This window comes from Lonchura striata, chromosome 19 (genome assembly GCF_050655825.1).
Source record: "Lonchura striata isolate lonStrDom1 chromosome 19, ASM5065582v1, whole genome shotgun sequence".
NCBI classification, from domain to species: domain Eukaryota; kingdom Metazoa; phylum Chordata; class Aves; order Passeriformes; family Estrildidae; genus Lonchura; species Lonchura striata.
The window spans coordinates 10,201,905-10,225,326 of NC_140721.1; the positions used below are offsets into that span (position 1 = coordinate 10,201,905).

At 47.4% G+C, this 23,422-nt stretch overlaps 1 protein-coding gene across 9 annotated transcripts in view; it reads left to right on the top strand.

Moving 5' to 3' along the window:
• The window catches only part of AUTS2 (activator of transcription and developmental regulator AUTS2), a 771,159-nt gene that overhangs the window by 719,531 nt on the left and 28,206 nt on the right, over positions 1–23,422 (top strand). The gene's annotated exons all lie outside the window — the stretch shown is intronic.

Sequence of the window (23,422 nt, forward strand, 5' to 3'; positions counted from 1 at the left end):
AAAAGGATTTAATTAATTAGAGCCGACTGTCGGCTGACAGGGTAATTAACAAGGGAAGTGGGCCCCAGAACCTGGAGGTGAGATTATACATTGACTTTAAATATTTGCAGTCTCTGGTAAAACTTGGGCTTCCACTGGAATGTCAGGGAAATCTCACTGGCTGTTTTACAGGGCACGGTGCCTGAAAAGATTTGCAAGAAAAGCTGCAGTTTCCTAAAATTCACTTTTCAAGTAAAGATCTGATCTGGCAAATTTATTCTAGGCTAAGGCTCATTGAACTGTTTCAGTGGCAGCTTTGCTCATTGCTGTGCTCACGTGGAATGGGCTGGGGCTGATGGGGAGCTCACGTGGAACTTCCTTGTTTGGCTAAAATAAAACTTACTGCATCTTCTTTTAAAACTGCTGAAATAAGTAATCACTTGCTCCAAGAAATGGGAGTTCTGGAACCACGCTTTTCTAATAATTTGCTTTTTAAAATGGAAATGAGCTTGGGAGTGGGTTTAGTGATTGATAGGAAAGTAACTGAGTAGAGAGATTGAAAATGCCTGTGAGGGTGGTGAGGCTCTGTGGCTGCCCCTGGGTCCCTGGCAGTGCCCAAGGCCAGGCTGGACAGGGCTGGGAGCAGCCTGGGACAGTGGGAGGTGTCCCTGCCATGGCAGGGGTGGCACTGGGTGGGATTTAAGGTCCATTCCAACCCAAACCATTCTGGGATGCTGTGAAAGGGCTGAGTCCACCCTGCTGACAGATCTGGCCTCAGTCATTCTTTTCCAAATCCATCTGGTGAGCACAAATGAGAAAAGGGAAGGCTTCTGATAGTTATTCTTTGAGCCATGTGGAAACCATATTTTATAGGGTAGAGAGACAATTGTGACAATATAAGTAATATAATAGGGTCTGGAAAAATCCAGCTGGAGAAATGTCTTGACCTCCACCAGAGTCCACCAAAGCTTGACAAGGAGGCTGTGGTGGGGAAAAGCCACTCTTCCATGTTTAATCCTTTCTGTTTTGTCCAGGTTATTCCTTAGATCTGGACATTGATCCTTTAATTTGTGGTGAGGCACTGGCAGGGCTGGATGACGGTGTGAACATCAAGGGTGTGTTTGGCAGGAGAGGTCAGAGCAGGGTCAGCTCATGGGCAGGAAGGTCCCTGTCACTTGTGCTGCTGTAAAAAACCTGGGTATAATTTCAATGTAGTTTTTGGCTGTGTTTCTGAGGAAAATCACTGATTTAAGAAAGGTGTTTCCTGGTAAGCTGAGAGCAGCACATCACTCATCGGATTCAAAGGAAGAAATTTCATCTGTTACAAATGAGGTGATTTACACTGGCTAATAATAACTGTGACTGTTCCGTGGGGGTGAGTCCTCAGGATTTGTCATAATGGTTGTTTTCATTGGCACATGAATACCTGGCTGTAAGAGCTGAGACACTCTGTTACAGCCCTTTCCTCTCGGGTAGAATTAGATACATGGATTGCATATATCAGTATAATCAACCCTGCTAAGATGTCAAAACATCAAGTGTCAATCCTATCATAAAATCTAAACCCATCTTGTTTTCCTTTCCCTTTTTCCCCCCTGTGCTCCATCTAAAATAAATAACTGAGAAATAACTGAATGAATATAACCCATTTCTCCAAAGAAAGAAAAATAATTGCCTCCAGACTTCTAACTTACCTGCCAAATTGCATCCTGATGTGAATTGCAATGGACAAATTATAATCTTTTGAGACAAGGGAGGAGATGATGGAGTCTGTAAGTGACCCTTCCCTGGTAGGCACAGTCAAAATGAAACTAAACTTGGCAAGTGATTTGCACTCACACCAGGGGAGAGTCGGTGCCCAGGTCACCTCCAGAGGCATGAACTGCAGAGTGTGAGGAGAAGAGCTCCCAGGGCTGGGCTGGGGCAGGAGCAGCTCCAGGGCTCTCAGGGACACACACTCCATGAGCTCTGTGTTCCACCACTGCAGGGAAAAACACAAACCAAGCAGCCAGAACAAAACAAGGACAATGAAGAGCACAGGGGAGGAGGAAGGTCCAGCCAGGGAGTCTCCTGTTAGTGGGATTCATCTTGCAAAGGCCTTTTACAGGCAATGGAGGGGGCAGGGACCATCAGAGAGATTGGGCCATCTGTCCTCAAGAGGTTTGGTATCTGGTGGAGGGGTTGGAGCTGGATGAAGTTCAGTATGTGGCAGAGGGGTGGAATGAGGTGATCTTTAGGGGCTCTCCCAGCCCAAACCATTCTAGGATTTCATGATTCCATGGTTCTGTGCCCCCTGGGTTCAGCCCTGCTCAGACACTGTCACTGTTTGGAGCTCCTGGTGGTTCTTTGATACCTTTTGCTGCCCCAGCCAGTCCTGGGCAGTGGCTTGGTTTAAATCCAGCACCATGTGGAGCAATCCAGGACATGCCTGGTGGCTGCCTGTGTTTAGGAATGGCCATGAGAGTGCAGAGGATTCTGGGCCTTTAAAGACAGAGAGATTTCTGTGATGTGCTCAAGTCCTGGCTGCAGCTTTTATCCCATTTTCCGTGTTGGAGTGCCTTCTGTGAGCCTGGGACACAGCTGAGGGTTTAAATCACAGGAGGCCATTACAAAGAGGTGAGGAGAGTAAAGCAGAATGGTGCAGGATGTAAAGCTTTATTTTGAACTCCAGAAAACACCAGTGAAGAAACAAAACTTCATTTTCAGATAGAAGAGTGTTCTGTGAAGAATCTTTCCACACACCCCACTCAAATCCCCACTTGGTCTGCACACACAGAACATGAACTTGCCTAAAAAACCTTCTGGTATAAAATCTAAGAACAGATAGAAACTCAGTAAGAAACTACAGTACACACTGTAGCATCAACTGTGTAAAAAAACCCAACAACTGAGAAGTATTTCTGCTGTGAATTCAGCATGAGTGATGGACACAGGAACTTCAACGAGCTTAGTGATAGTGACTTCAGTGAATACAGGAAGTTCAGCAGCTGCAGTGCCTGCTGTGGCTGAGTCCTTTAAGACACATGTAAAAACTAAAATGAAAAAATGTCTTCCTTTATTTGAACCATCTAGATTGTTACTTCACCTATTTAGATTCATCTGGATATGCACTCACCTTTCTGGCCCTTTCAATGCTGTGATTAGCTCTGATTTTTTTTTTTTTTTTTTTTTTTTGTAATTTCCTAACCTGTTTTGGAGAAGTCAAACTATCCTACAGCCTTTGGTGAAACTCAAAAATAGGATGTAAAACAATTATTTGTTTGTGTGCTTTCCCCCCTCAGGAATTTTTTCTTTTCTGTTTTCTAAATAACACAAGACATCCTTGGCAGCAGAATCCCCACAGTTGTTAATGTCAGATTGTTATCAGATCTGGCAGTGATTGTTTTCTAATAATAAGTATGTTTTTCCCTTGCTGCCCATGTAAGAGTGACAGTTTGCTGCAACTCAAGGCAAGATGAAAAAGAAATTCAGCATTTGCCACTTACATCCCTGAAAACAAATTATCTACTTAGTACAGATCCTTTTCTATTATTTATCTCCTTTTAGTTATCTAAGAAATGGCTTTCCAAGAAGCAGATGTGAGGCAGGGTTGGAATTCCTCTGCTTTTTAGCCGTTGCTTAGGTCCTGTTCACATTTGGGCTTGATTGATAACTCCCCTCCAGTACCAAGAGAAAAACTTCTGAAACTCATTTCAGTTCTGGTAATATTGGTAAGATTTGGGTCAGTGATCAGTATCTGCTCTGGGATAGGAGGCCCGCTATGGAAATCCCTGGGGAGCCAGTTGTTGCTGTGGTTTTGTCCTAGCTGGGATTCATCCATGGGGCTGCCCAGCAGACCCAGAGGAGCTCAATCCTCCTCCAGGAAGGCACTGCAGACGCTCAGAACAGGTTCCTGATCTTCCTCATTTCCCTCTGCTGCTCCACTGGTGGTGTGTCCTCTGCTTGGTCACTTGGGCTGAGCTGTCCAAGGAGCTGAAGAAGGGACTCTCCTGGAGTCTGCAGCAGCTTTGGGGATCCCAAACCAGCCCATGGCCCTTTCCCTGCTCCAGCTCATTCCCAAGCAGAGCTTTCTGATGGCTGTGCAGTGCCTGTGTCCCCTGGGAGCCCCCAGGTGCCACCTCACCTTGAGTGGGGATGGGGATGGGATGGGGATGGGGATGGGGACGGGGATGGGGATGGGATGAGTATGGGATAGGGATGGGATGGGGATGGGGATGGGGATGGGGATGGGGATGGGGATGGGGATGGGGATGGGGATGGGGATGGGGATGGGGATGGAGCCAGCCTGATCTCAGGGCAGCAGTGACAGCCTGGGGTGTCTGGTAAGAGGAGACCAGGCAGTGCTTCCTGATGGCTGTGCAGTGCCTGTGTCCCCTGGGAGCCCCCAGGTGCCACCTCCCCTTGAGTGGGGATGGGGATGGGATGGGGATGGGGATGGGGATGGGGATGGGGATGGGGATGGGGATGGGGATGGGGATGGGGATGGGGATGGGGATGGAGCCAGCCTGATCCCAGGGCAACAGTGACAGCCTGGGGTGTCTGGTGAGAGGAGACCCAGCAGTGCTCAGAGCTCCACTCTTCTGTTATGGCAGCAACACAGCAAAGGCAGGGGCTGATGCCCAAACATGAGGCCACCTCTTTCAAAAAGGGATTTAGTAGCTGAAAGGGCTTTTTTTACCCTGAAAGTGATACTGTGTTAAATATAATCCCCTCTGGACTGGGGGTGATTTTGGGAAGGCGCTGTGGCCCTGTGTCAGTGAGCACCCTTGGTGCTGGGGGTATTAACCACCAATGAGAATGTTAATGGAGCACAAGCTGCTGTGAAGCTTTTTTTTGCCCTATCAGTCTTCATTTTAAGATTACTGGCAAGATCCTCCTGTCTTCTCTATGTGATATTCTTAGCTGGAAGATTAACTGATGTTCAGTTTCTAGAGTGATTTTAGTCTTATTAGTGAGAACATTTGGTAGTGCGTACTTTGTTTTAATTTAGTTGGCTGTATTGGAATTTAAGGTCTAGAAGACAGCGTGTTCTTCTGTTTTTAAAAAAGTGAAACCCATTTAGTAAGAACAGTTTTGGTTTTTTTTTAGCGTGGGCAGGAGTTGTTTAGCAAAGAGGAGGCTATACATTGTAGCCCAGCCCCAACTCCCAGACTCAATGATGCCTGACTACAAACTGTGTGGGAAAAGACTAGCATCAAGAATCTCTTAAAAGTTAAATTTCAAGAAAATAGCACAAGTGGAGAAAGTATGTTTTTCTTACTGTTTTTCTTTGCTCTGTTTCTTGTGTATCAGATAATACAGCCAATAGTCATTGCACTTATTTGGGTGAAATATTCCTCCCTGAATAACTTTTACTTCAATAAGCTGCTCTGTTGTCATTCTGATATCCAAAATTGAAGCTGTGGAATGGATGCCCAGGATTATTTTGGGAAAAGGAAGATTAAAAACTTCCTTCACACTTTCCCCTAAGCCCTTTGACTGTGAGAGTTCTGAGGTCTCACCGTTGTGTTGCTGCTGCAGACAGTGGTGCTCTTCCTTCTGAGTCAGCATTCAATCCACACTCACTCCCACGTGGTGCTGGGGCATCCTTTGAAGCTGTACATCGGGTGGGTACTTGAACACTTGGAATGGTAAAGGGTCAGGATGGGAAGTGGACCTTGTTCTCACACTGTGGTGTGTGAGAGGGGATGTTTCAAAGTCATTTGTCATTTTTTAATGATTGAATTCAATGATCTTAGAGGTCTTTTCCGACCGATTCTATGATTCTGTGACTCAAAGGTGGTGTGCCATGAGCTTGGATAAACATGGAGCTGAGCATTTATTATCCTTAAGTATTTGCAGGTATTTTTTCAAAGCTGATGGCTCCTAGCTGCAGCAGCTGGTTCAAATACAGGTGTGGGTATGGTGCCTCTGCAGTTTCAAACAGGTGAAGAAAAAACCCTGCAGAGATTCAGCTACTGATGGTGGCACTGACACACATTTACACCATCTATTCACAGCTACTTCATTTCTTCCTTTTGTGAGCTGATGGTTGCTTAAGCAGATTAAAGTTCATTCACAATATTATTGCTTATGGTTTGGAAGAGTGATTTTTTGCTGTGAAAACCTGTAAAATGCAGAGATAATGTTACCTTGCCAAGTGTGTGGCCCTGGAAGGAGCTGCTGCTTTGGCTGCCTCACGGTTCCATCTCCTGCATCATTAGTAGAGCTCAACAGCAGCTCTTGTCTGCTGTTAGAGAGGCCCTTACCACTACTAAGAGAAGCTGAATTACCATGGAGTGGTAATAAAATGCAGCATTACTGCCTTTCATGATTTTATCTGAAGTCTCATCATCTTTTTTTTTTGTTGTTATCTTAGATCCTTAAGTAATACCATTATGTGAAAGGCGTTCCCTTTCATGAGGCTAAAAACTGCAATGCAAATAAAGAAAGCCCTGAATATACATCCTCTGGTTTTTAAAGCAGGTTCCTAAGAGGGGGCATTGACTTGTGGTAGGTTTTACACTTGAGACTGAAAACACTACAAAGTTTCGTTGAGCTGTAAGAGCAGTGAAGGGTCTCCTCATTGTGATCTTCCAGTGTCTGAAGGGAGCCAAGAAGAAAGATGGAGAGAGTTTATTTACAAGGACAAAGGGAAATAGCTTCAAATGGACAGAGAATGGGTTTAGGTTGTATGTAGAAATAAATTCTTCCCTCTAAGGATGAATAGGCCCTGGCACAGGGTGCCCAGAGAAGCTGTGGCTGCCCCTGGATCCTTGGCAGTGCCAAAGGCCAGGCTGGACACTGGGGCTTGGAGCAACCTGGGATGGTAGAAGGTGTCCCTGCCCATGGCAAGTTGGGATAAGATGGTCTTTGAAGTCCCTTCCAACCCAGCTATCTGGGATTCTGTGATCTCACCCAGGCAGAGATTTACACCTTGTGCATATTTGCCATTAGTTAAGTGAAGTCCTTGTGTCATCCTCTATGTCCTGTCCCTGTGTCCCATGTCTGGGACTGTGCCTGTGTTGCTGCTGTGGCCACAGCTGGTTTGTTCATTCTCCCACGGCCTGGTCACTCCTGGGATCCCTCAGCAGTGTCACCAGGGGCTGACAGGTGGCAGACACTTCATGTATCTGGCATGAAAACATTTCCAGCCAGTGATGGAAATCTCTGGGTGCTGCACGTGCTCTGACAGGCTTTAGGAGTATTTTCTTGGGCTGTGTGTCGGTGCTTGCTCCTGGAGAGGGAGGGAGGTGGATCTCCCCCAGATCCTGAGCAGGGCAGCAGGATTGCAGGGCTCCCTCCCAGGGCTCAGCAGCCCTCCCTCCCTGCTCCCAGCCTGCAGAGACACCCCAAAGGGCAGCCAGGGGCAGGAGCTGCTCATTCCAGCCCTTTATCCTCCCTCCACAGTGAATGGGGGATTATCCATTGCAGCAGCTGGTTTGGGAAGAAAGAATGTTGGGATGAAGTAATCAAATCCTGTCAGGGATTGCACCACGTTGGGAGTAAATCTACTGAATAAACATAGTGGAAGATTTTAATAAGACTGTTGTGCAGAACCCCCTGCACTTTCCCCCTCCACACCCGCAGTGATGCTGCCAGAAACAACTGCAGCTGCTCCCACTGATGTTCAGTGTGAGCTCCATCTCTGGGTAAATCTGGACTAACCACACAAATCATTCCCTTGAAGGTTTTGGTTGCTTTGGCAGCCCAGTTGGCAGTGTTGAGATAAAAGGGCTGCCTGGAGCACCCTGTGTTATCAGAGCATCCCTGTGAAATGCTTCCACTTGTTTCAGGGAATCTGAGCAGCTCTTTGCCTTTGAAAAAGAGCAATTCTTTTATTTCTTTGTGGTTTCTTTAGATAATTTTGAGCTCCAGAATAACTGCTCCCATCCAATGTCTTCTGGGCAAAAGTTGTTATAAAACTGTGGTGGAGCACATTGACTTGTAGCTGTTGGAAAGACTTGGCTGTATGGATCTGATCTGGGATGCAGCAAGATCCCAGAGAATGCTGCTGTTCTTCATCAGGAGTCTGTGGGCAGGGAGATGGCAAACTCAGTTACAAAAGCACAATTATTTGGGTTATTAAAGAAGAGAAAAAACAGCCCTGAGCATCAGGTGAGATGTCCAGGGGGCTAACAGCTCCAGCAGCAGCAGAGGTTCTGTGTTAGCACCAGGGAGAGTGAACTATCCATGAACAGCCCCAGCCTCTAAATGCTCTGGGATGATTCAGGGCAGTGACCTGTGGACATCTCGATAGATATTTTAGTTCACTGCACCAAAACTGTCCAAATAGATGTAAATAATTAAAGGCTGAGTAAAATCTCAGAGCCTGGGATAGAAACCAGAGCTGTTCAGAGCAGCTGCTGAAGCTCTGAGGAACAGGCTGTGCTCCTAGGGCTCCATCCCCTAAAAGTAGCTGAAATCAGGGTTTGTGGTTGGCCAGGGGGATGCTCACACCTGGGGAAGGGCATGGTGTGAGAACAGGGCTGGGGTTGCCTTGGAGGAAATAGTGAGGACACCAGAGTGACCAAATGAATGCTGGAAATACCTGCTGAAGTAATCACAGAGGGGGTGCCCAGAGCAGCTGTGGCTGCCCCTGGATCCCTGGCAGTGCCCAAGGCCAGGCTGGACAGGGCTGGGAGCAGCCTGGGACAGTGGGAGGTGTCCCTGCCATGGCAGGGGTGGCACTGGGTGGGCTTTGGAGCCCCTTCCAACCCAACCCACTCTGTGGTTCTTCTCCCCATGAATAGCTCTGTGGCCCAGTTTTGATTTTGCTGTGCTCTGTCTCTGTAGAACACTATAATAACCCTATTTCCAAGCACTTTTTTTTTTTTTTTTTTTTTTTTTTTTTTTTTTTGTGCAACAAAGATAGGCTTTTGGTCTGTACTTTGCAAAACCGTTTAATGTTGTTTGGTTTTAATCTGTTGTGTGATTAAAATAGATTAATGTTGTAGTAACATAAAAACCCTCAGGGGGTTTTGTTCTCTTTGTAAATATTCTCTAGGATCTCTTCTGTCTTCTAAACTGTGTGTAGGGAGAGTGTTTAATGGGACCTGGGGAGACAAGAGACACATCTTAAACTTAATATAAGAATTTAATTTTTAATAAGTTTCATTTGGGGTTAGAGTATTCATATTGGAGTGGAAATTAAAGTGTCTAAATGCTTTGTGTGTAAGCTGTTTGAAAATCTTTAAAGAGACATTCAGGGGAAAAATCTTCCTTTCATTTTTATCTGATCTTAAAAATACAAAATTAGAGAAGCCAGTGCTTGATGCCATGCACTGATATTTAACCTGGTTTTGCAAACGTTGCTTTGAGCTGTGTTCAGGTGATGCAGAGAGGGTTTGTGTGCAGGGAGTGATGTGTCCTGCTCTCCTCCAGCAGATCCTGCTGGTCCCTGTGGTGCAGGGATGGATCTCTGCAGGGCTGTGCTGGCCACAGGGAGATGGGCAGGAGTCAAGTCCCTTGCAGTGCTCCTGGGCTGTGTGGAGCAGAGAGGTGAAGCAGGCTGGATGTGCCTCTGTAGGTTTAACCAAGGTCCAGCAGGGGCCTGTGATCTCTCCAGGCTTGTGGGTGACAAGGGTGAAAAGATCAGTAACTTCATAAACGTGTTCTGGTCTTTGGCTAGAAGCAACAGCTTTGCTGTTTTAGTGAAGCTTAGGGAGATTTTTACTTTCTCTTTGGTAAGAGCAGCTCTAAACCTGGCAGCCCAGAGAGGAGAGGGAGGCTAGGGTGCAGGCAGCTCCTGGTGTGCTTCAGAGTCACATCTCAGAGGGAACCATCACAGTGGGGAGCAGCTGCACGTTTGGCTGCCACCTCACCCGTGGCAGAGGTCGTGGTTTGGGGTGCTCCATCTCTCCCCTCTGTGGAGCTGTCTCTGGTGGCCACGAGCTGCTGCAGAGGGCCCCAGCACGGCCAGGTGGGTGGATTCATTACCCTGGGCTCCTGTGGCTGAGTTGATTTCTCTTGCAGATGATAACTTGCACAAGTCCTTCTAGAGCAGGGGATGGCACTCAGCAAATTCCAGCTGCAGCCACCGGCCCTGCTGCAGGCACGTCCCCAGGCTGGGCATTAGTGTAATGCTCTGCTTTATCTTGGCATTGTGGGCTGCTTTCTGTCTTCATGGGGAGGCATCAGGATGTCCTCAGGCTCTTTGTAAGATTAAGACCTTCCCATGGCATCGTGACAAGGAGGAAATTTAAAGAACAAGAGTGTTTAATTTAGTGCTAATCTGGTCCTTGTGAAGGAGGGGGATTAGACTGGTAAATTCTCGTGTTGGGCAAGTTTGTGCCATGATGGCACCAAGATTAAAAAAACTCTGTGGACAAGGAACTCCAGCCCGATGGTGTGTGGAGCTGGGAGGAGGAAGGAGACTGATTTTGAGTCAAGGGACGAGATATGAAATGGCCATAGATTTGTTGTGTCCTCAGGGAGGAAGGGAGGGAATGGATGGAGTCCTGCGGGAGAGGAAGGGGCATGTCTGGGTTTGCTGGAGTCACTTGTGAGTCCCCAGCACTGAGAAGCAGAGTCCTCCCTCACAGGGAGCCACAGGAGAGCTGGAGAGGGACTGAGGACAAGGGATGGAGGGACAGGACACAGGGAGTGCCTTCCCACTGCCAAAGGGCAGGGATGGATGGGATACTGGGGAGAAATTCCTCCCTGGGAGGGTGGGCAGGCCCTGGCACAGGTGCCCAGAGCAGCTGTGGCTGCCCCTGGATCCCTGGCAGTGCCCAAGGCCAGGCTGGACAGGGCTGGGAGCAGCCTGGGACAGTGGGAGGTGTCCCTGCCATGGCAGGGGTGGCACTGGATGGATTTTAATGTCCCTTCCAACCCAAACCATTCTGGGATTCTGTGATCTCCTCCTGGACTTATTTCCTGGACCTCAGTTTTTTGTGTCTCCTAAACCCTTCTGTTTATCTCTAAGCTCACTTTGTATCTAGAGTTTGTCCTTCAGCTTTGCTTGAAGAGGAGTAACTTAGAGAAAACACTTCATGTATTCATCGTGGTAGCACCTCACCCCTCCAGAGGCTGTTAAACATTTTCAACAGTTTCCAGTAAAACAGGAATTTTCTTTCCCCTTCTAGTCAGAAACAAACTTAAGGAAGCTGGAAGTGAGTGCTGGAGAGCTTTCAACACAAATGTCAGGCTTGGCATCTCCTGGGATCAAAAGGGGTTGGATCCCTCCAGATGTGGAGGGTGAGGAGCACCCTCTGCAGCCTCCCAGTCTACAGCCAGAATCATTTGCTTGTGCTGCCCTGAATCAATTTGACACCCTTGTCTTGATGATAATTACAATAAATCCTCCCCACAGGGCCAATGGCCAGGGCTGTGTGTGTGTGTACTTGTGCACAAGTGTGCAAGTATGTGCACACACATGTTGGGATATGTGCATCTCACACTAGTTGGATCTGTTGAATGGAGCCACAATAGTTTCTTAAGTATTAAGGGGCCCACATGATTTTCTGTGTATTTTCTGTGTATTTATATTGATTTTCTGTGTATTTGCTCTGTTGCACTGGAGATCAATAAAGTTTCAGCCTTCTACATGTTGTGTAAAGGTTATAGATGATTTTATGTATCAGTGGTTGTCAGGGCCCCATGGAAAACCAGGTACATGGGCTCAGGACATGATTATTGAATGCTCATGGCTGTCAGCTTCACAGGAAAGGGAAGAAACCCAGTGAAATACTTCTCAAACATCTCAAACACAACAGGGAATAGTTCAAGGAAATAAATTATTATATCTTACATTTACTTACTCAAATGCTTTCTTTGAACCACAATGAGGAGTTCTGGCATTCTGCCAAGCTTGAATTTGACCCTTTTTTTAAATCCTTATTATTATTCTCATGAAACAAATACAGATAGGCCTTAAGCAAGAGCTGATTCTTGTTTTACATCGCCCCTGCCCTGGAAAGCTCATCATCTAAATCCTGGAAAAGGAAACAGGGCCAAGCACTGACCTAACTGCATCTTGAGGGAGCTGGAGCAGAACTTTAATCTTCTAGTCTAGTGCACTGTCCCTGAACCACGGTGATTTTCCATAGTTCACATAATTTTCTCTCTATATTTGAAGATGCTGCAAGATGAGTTTGTCCAACACATCCTCAAGGGTTATTGCTAAAAGCTCCTCGTAGCCTTGCAAGAAGGATGTGCTTGGGCATATCTATTACCTATTAAACCTGGTGAAATAATGCAGCTTTCCCATGTCATAACAAATCACACCCGTGCCAAAATGGCTGCAAACATTCTCTAAGACTTAATGAGCTCTTGCTGGTTCACAGTGGTCCAAACAAGTTGTTATGTGGCTGTTAGAGAGTGCAGGATTATATTATCAAAACAGTCTCATAAAAAGACAAGATGGATGTCAGGGAAGCCAGTCCCACACTGCAGGGGGGTGTGTGGGGCACACAAATGCACTTTTTCCCCATGGTAATGCAGTTTATAGATGTGTAATCTTCTGTAATTCTGGTATGATTAAATAGGAGGTGTCTTTCTTCCTGAAGTTCCTACAAGCTGAAAGGACAAAATAGAGAGAGGGAAATATTTCATACTTCCATTATGCATAAAGCAGCCCTGGATCTCAAAATGAAGTAAAAGAGGGAATTTGGGGAGCTGAAGTCCACTCTGACTTTCAAGAGCTTCTCTCAAAGAAGCTTCCACACACCAACATAAAAATGTCAGTGTGAAATATCCCAGCAAGAGCAAATTGAACAATCTGGTGATTCTAGTGCCTTCATCTGGAGTCTCATGCCTTCAAGGGTGTGCAAAAGTCAATAACTGGAATTGGAGGTTATTGATTATTTCACTGGGTTGCTGTTGAAAAATCATATGTGCTTGATTTGGTCTTCAAGCACCCGGTAAACGCTTGGGTTTAGTTTTACCTCCCTTTGTGAAAAGAATTGAAAATACTATAAAACTGAAAGTGTCTGGAGTTTTTTTTACCAAGTTTGAAGTATTTTTCTTAAACTTAAATAAATGTTATTTGTCAAGGTTCCCCTCACTCTTAAGATGGAGCTTTCATGCCACAGGTGGGGGCTATTCATAATTTATAAGGAATTGAACTTTCTGTTGGACACTGCCATCTGCAGCCCCATGGATTTGAGGATGTTTGGATTAGATATCTCCTTCTGCCTCTGCTCCTTGGAAACCCAAACTGTTACAGAAATGGCCTTTTTTCTTTTACTTTTAAGCTGAAAGAGAGTAGGTTTAGGTGGGATATTGGGAAGGAATTGTTCCCTGTGAGGGTGGGCAGGCCCTGGCACAGGTGCCCAGAGCAGCTGTGGCTGCCCTGGATCCCTGGCAGTGCCCAAGGCCAGGCTGGACAGGGCTGGGAGCAGCAGTGGAGGGTGTTGCTGCCCATGGAAGGGGATGGGATGGCTTTAAGGCCCCTTCCAGCCCAAACTATTCCGTGGTTCTGTGACCCAGATGCTGTAGCCTTGAGCTGAGCACTGGGAGAGGAGTCAGGCTGTCCCTGGGAGTGTGGGGGGACAGAAGCAGCTCCCTTGGCTCCAGCTGTGCAAACCCCTCTCTGTGCCCTGATGAGCCTGGGAGCTCAGCACAAGCTGTAATGCTCCCGTGGAGGTCTTGGAGAGGATCAGCAGAGAGGGGAAAAATAAAATTAAATGTGAGTTATTCAGCTGTCGAGGTGAAAATGAAAGTTAAGCAATAAAACCTCCTTTCTCCACAGGTCACCTGTGCTGGGTGGGAGAGGTTGGGATATTGCATTCCAGGCCGACTCTGCAGAGCGCGGAGCCAGAGGAGGGGCTGTGGGATGGCTGTGAGATTTTCTTCTCTCTCCACACCAGTCATCCAGACACAGTAGGAATTCCTGGTGTGCAGCTTTGCAGCATTCGGGCTGCTCATTCCTTGCTGGAAAGGCTGAGGGAGCCGGGGCTGCTCGGGCTGGAGAGGAGCCCCAGCTGAGAGGGGCCCTCAGGCCTGGCTGTCCCTGTGTGCAGGGAGGGCAGAGCAGGGCCCAGGCTCTGCTCCGGGGCCCAGCAGTGGCACCAGAGCCACGGGCAGGGCTGAGCCCAGGAGCTGCCCCTGCACAGGAGGCACAACTTCTGCCCTGGGCAGTGCCAGCCCTGCCCAGGCTGCCCAGGGAGGGGCTGGAGTCTCCCTCAGCGGGGATCCTGCCCAGCCTCTGCACACAATGCTGTGCCCTGGGCTCTGGGATGGCCCTGCCTCGGCAGGGAGGTGGCACAGGCACCTCTGGGCTCCCTCCCTGCCTGGCCCAGCCTGGGGTTCGGGCACACAGCTGGCACAATGTGCCATCCTGGCCTGGGGAGAATGGTCAGCACCATCCCCAGCTGCAGGATGCTTGGTGCCCCAGTCTGGCTGCAGCACCAGCCAGCAGGGAGGTTTGTTGGCACCTTTGGTGCCCTGACTGGAAGATCCCGAGCAGGGCCCTCCCCAGCCCCGGCAGTGCCACTGAGCTGGTGCCTCTGAACCCGGGGGTCTGTGTCACATGAATCCCCAAATTTATCATCAGCTGCTGCCTAATCAGGAGGTGACTCCCTTGACATCCAGTTAGATATTGAGGGAGGCTCTGACACTGAGCCTTGGTGGTTTAGGACCTGCAGTGGGTGCTGCTGTGCAGGGTGAGGGACAGGAGCAGCTTTCCAGGCATTTCTTCCAGCAGCAGCACTGTTGGGAGCAAGCTTTGCCAGGTCAGGCAAAGGGTGCTTTTAGAAAAAGGGAAATGAAGAGGGAAGAGGTTACTTTGAATTCCAACTGTTTCTCCAGAGCAGCTTATAAAACAGCCTCATGGCAGGGAAGGGCAGGGCCAAGGGCTGGGGCCTCAAGCACTGGTCCACAGCATCACTGTTCAACAGGGTTTTTAAATTTTTAATGTAAAATAAATTCTATTAAGTTAACATGAAATATTCTGGCAAATTTGTAGTGTGGGATTAAGGAAATGGGTTCTCATCTCTTTGCCTCACACATTCCAGAGAAGGTTGTGGCTGGATATTAGGAAAAAATTTCATCACTGAAAGAGTGTTTAAACACTGGCAGAGGCTGCCCAGGGCAGTGGTGGAGTCCCCCTCCGTGGAAGGGTTCAGAAAAGAAGAGGATGCAGCACTTTGTGGTGTGGTTTAGTGTGCATGGGGGTCAAAGGCTGGACTTGATAATCTCTGGAGGCCTTTTCCAACTTTAATGGTTCAGTGATTCTATAAAAGGAAGAAAAGGAAATTGTAAGTTGAGTTGTAGAGCTCCCTGGTGGAAGGTTATGTTAAAGTCGAGAGCTTAGGAGGGTTCAGAGGATTATAAGATGTTTACAGAAATAATAAAAGAGTTATCACAGTTCTGCCAGGTGGGTTATCAGTTTGCCAGAGGAAGAAGCCCTCAAGGTTCCTCAGATGAACCAGCCTCACACTGGGAGGGCTTGGAGAGGTTTCCTTGTGTGTGGGTTGTGGCTGAGTGAGAGGCTCCCATTGTCCCACTGCATCTGCAGCTGGCAGGAGTGAGGAGCAAATCCTGGATGGAATGGACCACTGATGTTCTGCACCACTTGTGAGCCCCGATTCCTGATTTCTGCTAAAATGTGGTGGGTTTCGCTGTACTGACACTCACAGGTGCCTTCTGCAGAGAGAACAGGAATGTGAAACACTGCTGGTGAGTGGTACAAATTGTTTATAAAGAGCCTTTGCTCTCAGTGCTGGGAAGCAGCTGCTGCCAGCATGGGGCTGACAGGGTGAGCACCCCAATTCCTTCCCAGTGCTGAGGGTACAGTGGGGCCGCGGGGCTGGGCAGGGGTGAGCCACACACCCCAAATATCCCAACTGACAGCTGAGCAAACTTCAGAGCTCACAGCTGAGGGTGATGATATTGGCTCTGAGGATTAGCGCAGCAGGTAGCTGTGCTGGCACAGGGCAGGGTTTGGGCTGAGGGATAAGTACACATTCTTTTATTATTGCAGCTAATGGGAATCTGCCAGGCTTTGAGGCACAGAAAGGCTCACTGGCCACCTGTGAGCTAATCAAAAAGATTTGCCTCATTCTGTATTTCAGCTCACTTGGAGCCCATAATCTAATTTCCAAACAGAGATGAGAAGAGTGAACAATTCATTTTCTGCTTTACATGGCTGTGCTGGTAAACTTTTAATCCTTTTAGAATTACAGTTCCCTGTCACATGGAGGCAAAACCACACAGTCCTGCTTGTGAGGCTGGAGGCTTTGGATTCACCATTGCTGGATAGTAATTAGCCTCAGCAGCAAGGAACAACATGAATCAAAATTAAAGTGAGGAGCACAGGACATTTTTCAAATGCTATTATGAATCACACACAGGTTAATGATTCCAGTTTGGATAGAAAATCCCCACGTTTGGGGCCATCCTCAGCCTCAGATGTTGTACCACGATGTTGGTGTCCTCTTGCATGTGGGACACTGCTGTGCCAGTCCTGTGTCCTGCCAGCTCATTAACCACATCCCAGGGACAGTGTGGGGCACATCTGACTTTAATCTTCATTGCTCGCCATTTATTGTGGATATCCAGATTATGAGTGAGGCTCTGGGCTGAACTGAGCTGGAGGTGCTGTTGGCTGTGAGCCCAGTGTTGTGTTTAGGATGTGCTCAGCCTTTCAGACAGCTTCTCCTTCCTAACAAAACCACCCTGACCTGCTGCTCTGCTTGTTCACTATGCACAGGTCAGCTGCTGTGTCCTGAAGGTGAGCACTGCTCGTGGTGATGTGCAAAGGCACTTTTGCAGGGTCTTTTTAGTGATCTGTGTGGGCAGGGCACAGATGATCCACAGCTCTGGGGTCAAACACCTCAGTTGGAGCTTCCCTGAAGATGTCTGCCTCAGTAGTGACGAGTGGCTCACAAAGAACTGTCACACGGATTTTGTACCTTGGTTTGAATTTTGCTTTCAGGTGCCATGAAATTCAAACAATTTGCAAAGAGCTGGGTGATACTGGACATGTATAATTAACACATTTAATGTGACAATTTGTTGACCAGGAACAATAAAATGTCATTTCTGCACTTGTTGGTACAACCCAGACCAGGAGAATCCTTCCTGGGTAGTTGGAGCACAGAGTTGGATAAGCCCTGGAGGGAGTTAAAGGGTGTGCACATCTGGCATGTGAGGATGTGGGTTAGTGGTGGCCTTGGCAGTGTTGGACTCAATGATCTTAGAGAACTTTCCCAGCCCTAATGACTCCTTAATTCTCTAACATCAACCCTAATTCTCTAACATCAATCATTTTCGCTGCAGCATTGGAAACTTAAGGAAAATAGTGACAAGCATGAGAATGGTGTAAAGTGACCCTGATGGGGGAGCTGGGATGTGGAAGCTCAGCAAAGTTTCCTTATAGACACCAATAAGCTGAAATAGTTGTCATTGAAAATTGGAATTCTCATGGTTGTGCTAAGCTTCATCTTAGTGTTAGCAAGTGTTTTTAAGCTCTCTGCTTGTATTGGCATCATGCCTTTAAAATCAGAAATTCTTTGGCTGTAAAGAACAAATCCACAAAGCAGGCAGGGCTGTGTGGCTGGTGAGCTGGGGGTGTGACACCTCTCAGAGGGAATAGATGTGTTATTTTGCTGTATAAACAAATCACACACATCTTTGTGGTCCTTGGTGTATTAAACTGAGCTGTCAGGTTACATTCGATCAGTGTTCACAGGGTTACACCTTTCAAGCTGCTTTTGAAAGCTGGTTTTGTTCAAGCTCATCCAAGTAATCCTGTCACACGCAAGTGGGATGAGCAGATGTCATGGGCATTTCAGGGAATATTGTGTATCTGTAGCCAAGGCAAATCAATAAGTAGGAGGGGCGATGGAAAAACTCAAGATATTTTCCTCCCCTTGTCCTCCAATGAGGTTAACTCTGTGGTGAAGTGATGTTCCTATTAATAATTGGAGAAAATGATCCAGGCCAGGCCCTGGCACAGAGAGCCCAGAGCAGCTGTGGCTGCCCCTGGATCCCTGGCAGTGCCCAAGGCCAGGCTGGACAGGGCTGGGAGCAGCCTGGGACAGTGGGAGGTGTCCCTGCCATGGCAGGGGGTGGGATGGGCTTTAAGGTCCCTCCCAACCCAAACCATTCTGGGATTCTATAACTATTGAGATTTAGGTGCATAAAAAAAACCTGCTTTTTGCCACTATTCCGAAGAACCCTGGCAGAAACTCCCAGGTGTTTGGGTCTAAGGCAGTTTTGAGCAGAGATCAGGGGCAGAGCTCATGGTTAGGCAGGTGGGATTTGTATCCTGACTCCAAGGTTTGTGTACCAGTTTGGGAAAAGCCTTTTTCCTGGTGCTAGAGGGGTGGGAAGCCCAGCCTGGCCTCACAAGAGCTTTCTGTGTTTCTGTGTATCTGGGTGTGGTTTAGAAGGATTATCATGACAAGATCTAGATGTCTTTGATTAAAAGACAATTGAAACAGGAAGGTGCAACTCGTTGATCACACATCCATTTATGAGTAAAGAATATTCCCCAGTGACTTTGTCATCACTTGCAGCTGGGAAGTTTTCCAGCCCATTTGGGAGCCCCTTCAGTCATCTCTCAGGACCTGCCTGTGCAATTCTTTGGGGCTGTGTAGTTAATGATGTCATTTATTGATTCCCAGCTGCATGGGTTAGGAAGTCAAGAGATTTTATTGGAAATAAACCTTTGGCTGTGTGTGTTGAAGCAAGATTGAGTTCTTTCAGGGTCTGTGAGGGTGTTACACCTGTCTGCAGCTCCTTCTTACTTACTAAAGTGCCAGGATTCCTGACAGACAGGTGTTTGGATATTTCCTCCTTTCCTTTCCTCTAGGAAGCTTTATCCCATTCCTTTGTACTAAATCAAGAAGTGCTTTTTTAAAACAATGAAATAAGTGCTGTTGTATGCTCCCAGTGTACAGCTATAGGAGTTACGTTTCTGGAGAGTGTTCTCTTTAACAGCTGGATGAAGTAAATGCTTTCCTGTGCAGCACTGGAGAACTCTGCATTGTCAAATCAAGGCCAGAAGCAGCTCAATGACTGAAGAATTGTCAGCATCTCGTGCAATCCCACTAAGTGCTTCTTTCCATTGATCTGCAACTTCGCTGTTGACAATTAAATCCCTTTCAGTGCAGAGGATAAGCATTTTTAACAGAAGGTAGCAAAATCTTTTGTCCTGAATGATTTTCTTCTCTGTTTTATAATTAAGTACAAAGTGTGTCACCAGCCTTGCTGTTCACTTGTGCTAAATACCTGCTCACTGTGGAGTAATTGCTATCAGCAGATGACAGAGCTGCAAGGAGCTGTGCTTTCGAAGGCATGTTCTTCATTTGCATAATCAAATGCTTTGTTCATGTCCTTGGAAATTAGGATGAAAGATGACTGTGTGCTAAAAATGAGAAATTGTTTTTAGCAAATTATGTGTATCCAGTACAACAGCTGAGCTGCTCTGGGGCCTGTTTGATGCGTGTTGGCTGCTGCACCCACAGCCTCCTCCCTCCTGGCAGTAACAGCTCCTGGCACCTGCCTTCCCCATCCAGATACTGCCCTGACCAACGTCTAATCAATATGAAAGGGACAATCAGGGCTGCAATCTGATTCATTGCTTCAAGCCTTGTAAAGTGCTTGTAAAGAGCTGGTGGTCTGTGGGGTAGACAGGTCCTGCATCCAGAGATGTCCTGGGGGTTTGTATGGGTTGTGACAGTTTGTACCAACTCCCCGCTTATCCATGGTAAAGCTGGAGAAAATGGGCTTGAAAGATCTGGGGTTTTATCTTGCATTAAGATGTTTGGAGAAAATTTGAGTTAGGCAGATACAGTGTTGTCAAGAGTTCAACTTACAAAAGCAGTGAAAGAAAACTAATACTATTTTTAAATTAAATGATGGGATAAAATATTTCTTTGCTAGGCTGAATGCTCAGTCCCAAAGATAATGCTGCAGAACACTGAAAACTCCTATCAGTTTCCCATTTGTGCAGTAAGTACTTTGAACTTAATCCTAAACTTTCCTCTCAGGAAAGTGGAAAATTTGGTGCTGGTTCTGAGTTGATCTCTGAAGTTGCCTGAGGCCAGGCATGGATGCAGGCAGGAGGAGGAGTGACAGGACATGGTACAGCCTCATTTCTGGATGGCACTCCAGAGCTGGCTGTCTCACACCTGGGCATGGAGAAGTTGGATGATTTTATGTTTGGGGAAAAGGTTTGGCTGCTGTGAGTTAGACATGGTCCTGCAGCAGTGTCCCTGAGGGGATTTCATTCCCAGGTCCAGGGATGCCCAGGACACTTGGGACTGGCTGGGCTGGGGGTGGCCATGGCACACCTCGTGCTGGCTCTTGGCACCTCCTGTGCTCTTTGGTGCTCCTGAACCCATCTGCACACATCTTGGCCAGGCACAATGAGAGGGTTCTGCACTGATGGTTCTCTGGGAATGTCACATCTGGCCATTCCAACAGGGTCTTTTTGTCAGTGGAGAGCAGCTGGACTGTTCCTGTGGCTGTGATGTTCCCAATGGCCACCCCTGGCCAACCTTCAGGGACCATGCAGATGAGACAAAGGAGCCAGAACACAGAGTTTGGATCAGATTTTAGTGGTTTGCACATTAAAGAGAGACAGTGATGGAAAGCTGCATATTGCCTGTATTTATTACAGAAATCCATGTCTCCAGAGGACAGTGTTTGCTGGCCCTCTCAGGTGCAGAGTCTCTCTGGGTCACCTGGGTTACCTACAGGTGTCCCCAGGGTGGCCGTGGCTGCTCCTTGGTGTGATGATAGTCACAAATACAGCAGGGTCACGTGGAGGGGGCTGGAGTTCTGTGTCTTGAGTTTGTGTGTTTGAGTGAAAATAGAGGAATTTTAGATTTAAGGCACATCAAAGGGTACAGGAATGGAAGATAGTGAAAGCTGCATTTTTGGTCTGGGAAATGCCAAGGTTCCTCAGTCCACAGCATCAAATTCTGGCTTTATTCCTTTTTCAGTGGAAGACTGGCTGTTGGTGGATGCAATATCAACCCAGTGGAAAAAGGGGAGCCTGTTTCAGCATGGAAGTTACATCACAGTCACTGCTCTCCTGAGTCCCAGTGCAGTAATTCCAGTTTATCCAAAGCAGAGTGTGGAGACAGCCAGCAAATGAAGTTAGCTTGGTGCTTGCTTGGCTGCTGGGTGGAGATGAATTCCTCTGATGATAAACAACCTCAGAAAGTTGGGTTGTCAGTGTCATAGTGACATTAAGGGTTTTTTCCCCCAGAGTTTTTGCACTGAGCCAGTCAGGGTAGGAAAAGAGCAATCTTGTCTGTGTGACCTTGAAGTGCTGTTGATGAGGACTGGAGCTCTCCTCATGAAACCTATGATTGGTGGCGTTTATCACTGAGGGGGGATTTCAACTCCCCAAATAGATGCAGTGGGCTGGAGAATTGGTTCTGATTTATCCATCACGGTTATCAGCAGGCAGGGCTGTGTGTGCTGGGACTCCTGCACAGCTGGGCTGGGGCACAGTGTGGGTGCACTGGTGTCACACAAGAGAGGCAGAACCCATGGGCACGGCTGGTGGGAGACTGGGAATAACATTTCTATTACTGCAGGCAGCATCTCCCGAGGGCAGACTCACAGGGATGGCACTCAGGGGCTGTGCAGTGGGAGTGTGAGCAGCAGCAGGGAACACCCAGGGGACAGGGGCACTCCCAGCCCTTTTCTCCCAGGGAGGAGGAGCAGATCCCAGCACTGAGCTGTGCTGAATAAATGTGATACACGAGAGAGGCTAAAGGAAAGGATTTAACGAATGCACTAGGAGCAAGGTGTTCCCTTGTAGGTTTGGAAGTATCACCTCTGCAGGATTTCCAGACGACCTGCTAGAGCCATGTTGTAGGGTGACAAGCCTGAGTCCTCAAAGCCATTGTGTAAGAAAACCCAACAAACCCAAAAACTTGTAACTCCTACAGCCTTATATAAGGACTGGAAGCGCAGATCCACCTATTCCTGAACAAACTGTTGCTCATTTCTCTCCTCCTGGGGGACCTGCCTTAACACATGTTTGGATCACATTGTAACTTCTAATAATGTTTGATTAAAGAGGATTGATCCAAAGAGTTCATGCAAGTAAAGTTTCCTTTACCTAGAACCCGCAGCTTATTGCAGTGAGATAGACCTTGGACATATGGCAGAGTAATTGTTTTTATCCCTCCAGAGTCCCACTCTTGCCCTCATAATCATCCAATCCAAGTTGGTGGAGGAACCTCTATGCCTGTTTCAGGTATTCCAGGAGTGAATAAAGAAGGTCCTCATAAAATAAGCCCTATTTCTTGCTTCCTTTTCTTCCTCTTTACCTCCCTTTTTCCTCCCTTTGTCCCCCTTTTCCCCACCTTCTGTCTACAACCGATGAAAATCCTCTGCTGTACCAGGCTGTTCAGCCTTGCACTGGGCCTGTAAAACACTCAGTGAGCAAGTTCTGGTGTGGTTTATTTTTGATCTGTTAATGAAATTAAACCCAAATGATGCCATGTTTGTGACATATGGCTTCCAGGCTGCCTCCAGGGAAGTGATAGTTGGCAAACATGTGCCCAGGCCATGGGCTGGCCGAGTTCACTCCCCATCCTCTGAATTTCACTCCTTTACTTCAGGGTTTGCATAAAGGAGCTGTCAAGAATTTTCTTGGAATGGATATTCTTTCATTATGCATTTAGTCATTTTATTCCTTAAAAATGGCAGAAGGAGGAGTAAAGTTTTCTTGTCTAAGGATTTTTTAGAACACAGGACACTGTTTTAATTCTAAGCTTATCCCAAGACCCTTCAAACCTTGCATGTTTCCTTTGGGCTGTGTTTCTGTAGTTGCTGAAAGTTTAAGTGAGCTGTTCCAAGTTGTTGTGCAATATAGGAACCTAAATGGGTTCCTGATCCCCCACCTGCAAGGCAACACCTTTCCCAGTCTTGGGTCAGCAACATTCCTCTGGATTTGTTCCAAGGAGTGCCATGGATCAGATCCACACTGGCAGAAGGTTTGGGGAGCAGTTCCAGCGGGAAATTGCAGTGGAGCCCCAGTCAGCAAAACTTCAATGTATGGATGTTAAAATTATAATTATATTCATTATTAATAAAGAGTAGGGAAGTAGAAGTAAATCACTCCATGATCAGCCAAACCAAGAAAGCAGGACTGCTGCTAATGTTTGTTCTAAAGTTCAGATCTTGTGTCATGAGGAAGGGGCTGAGCCCCAGGAGAGGCTGAGGGAGCTGGGAAGGGGCTCAGCCTGGAGAAAAGGAGGCTCAGGGGGACCTTGTGGCTCTGCACAGCTCCTGACAGGAGGGGACAGCCGGGGGGTCGGGCTCTGCTCCAGGGAACAGGGACAGGAGGAGAGGGAACGGCCCCAGGCTGGGCCAGGGGAGGCTCAGGGTGGACACCAGCAGGAATTTCCCCATGGAAAGGGTGCTCAGGCACTGGCACAGCTGCCCTGGGCAGCGGTGCAGTCAACAGTCTTGGAAGTGTTCTAAAAACACGTGGATATGGTACTTGAGGACATGATTTAGTGGTGAACTTGGTGGTCTTAAAGATCTC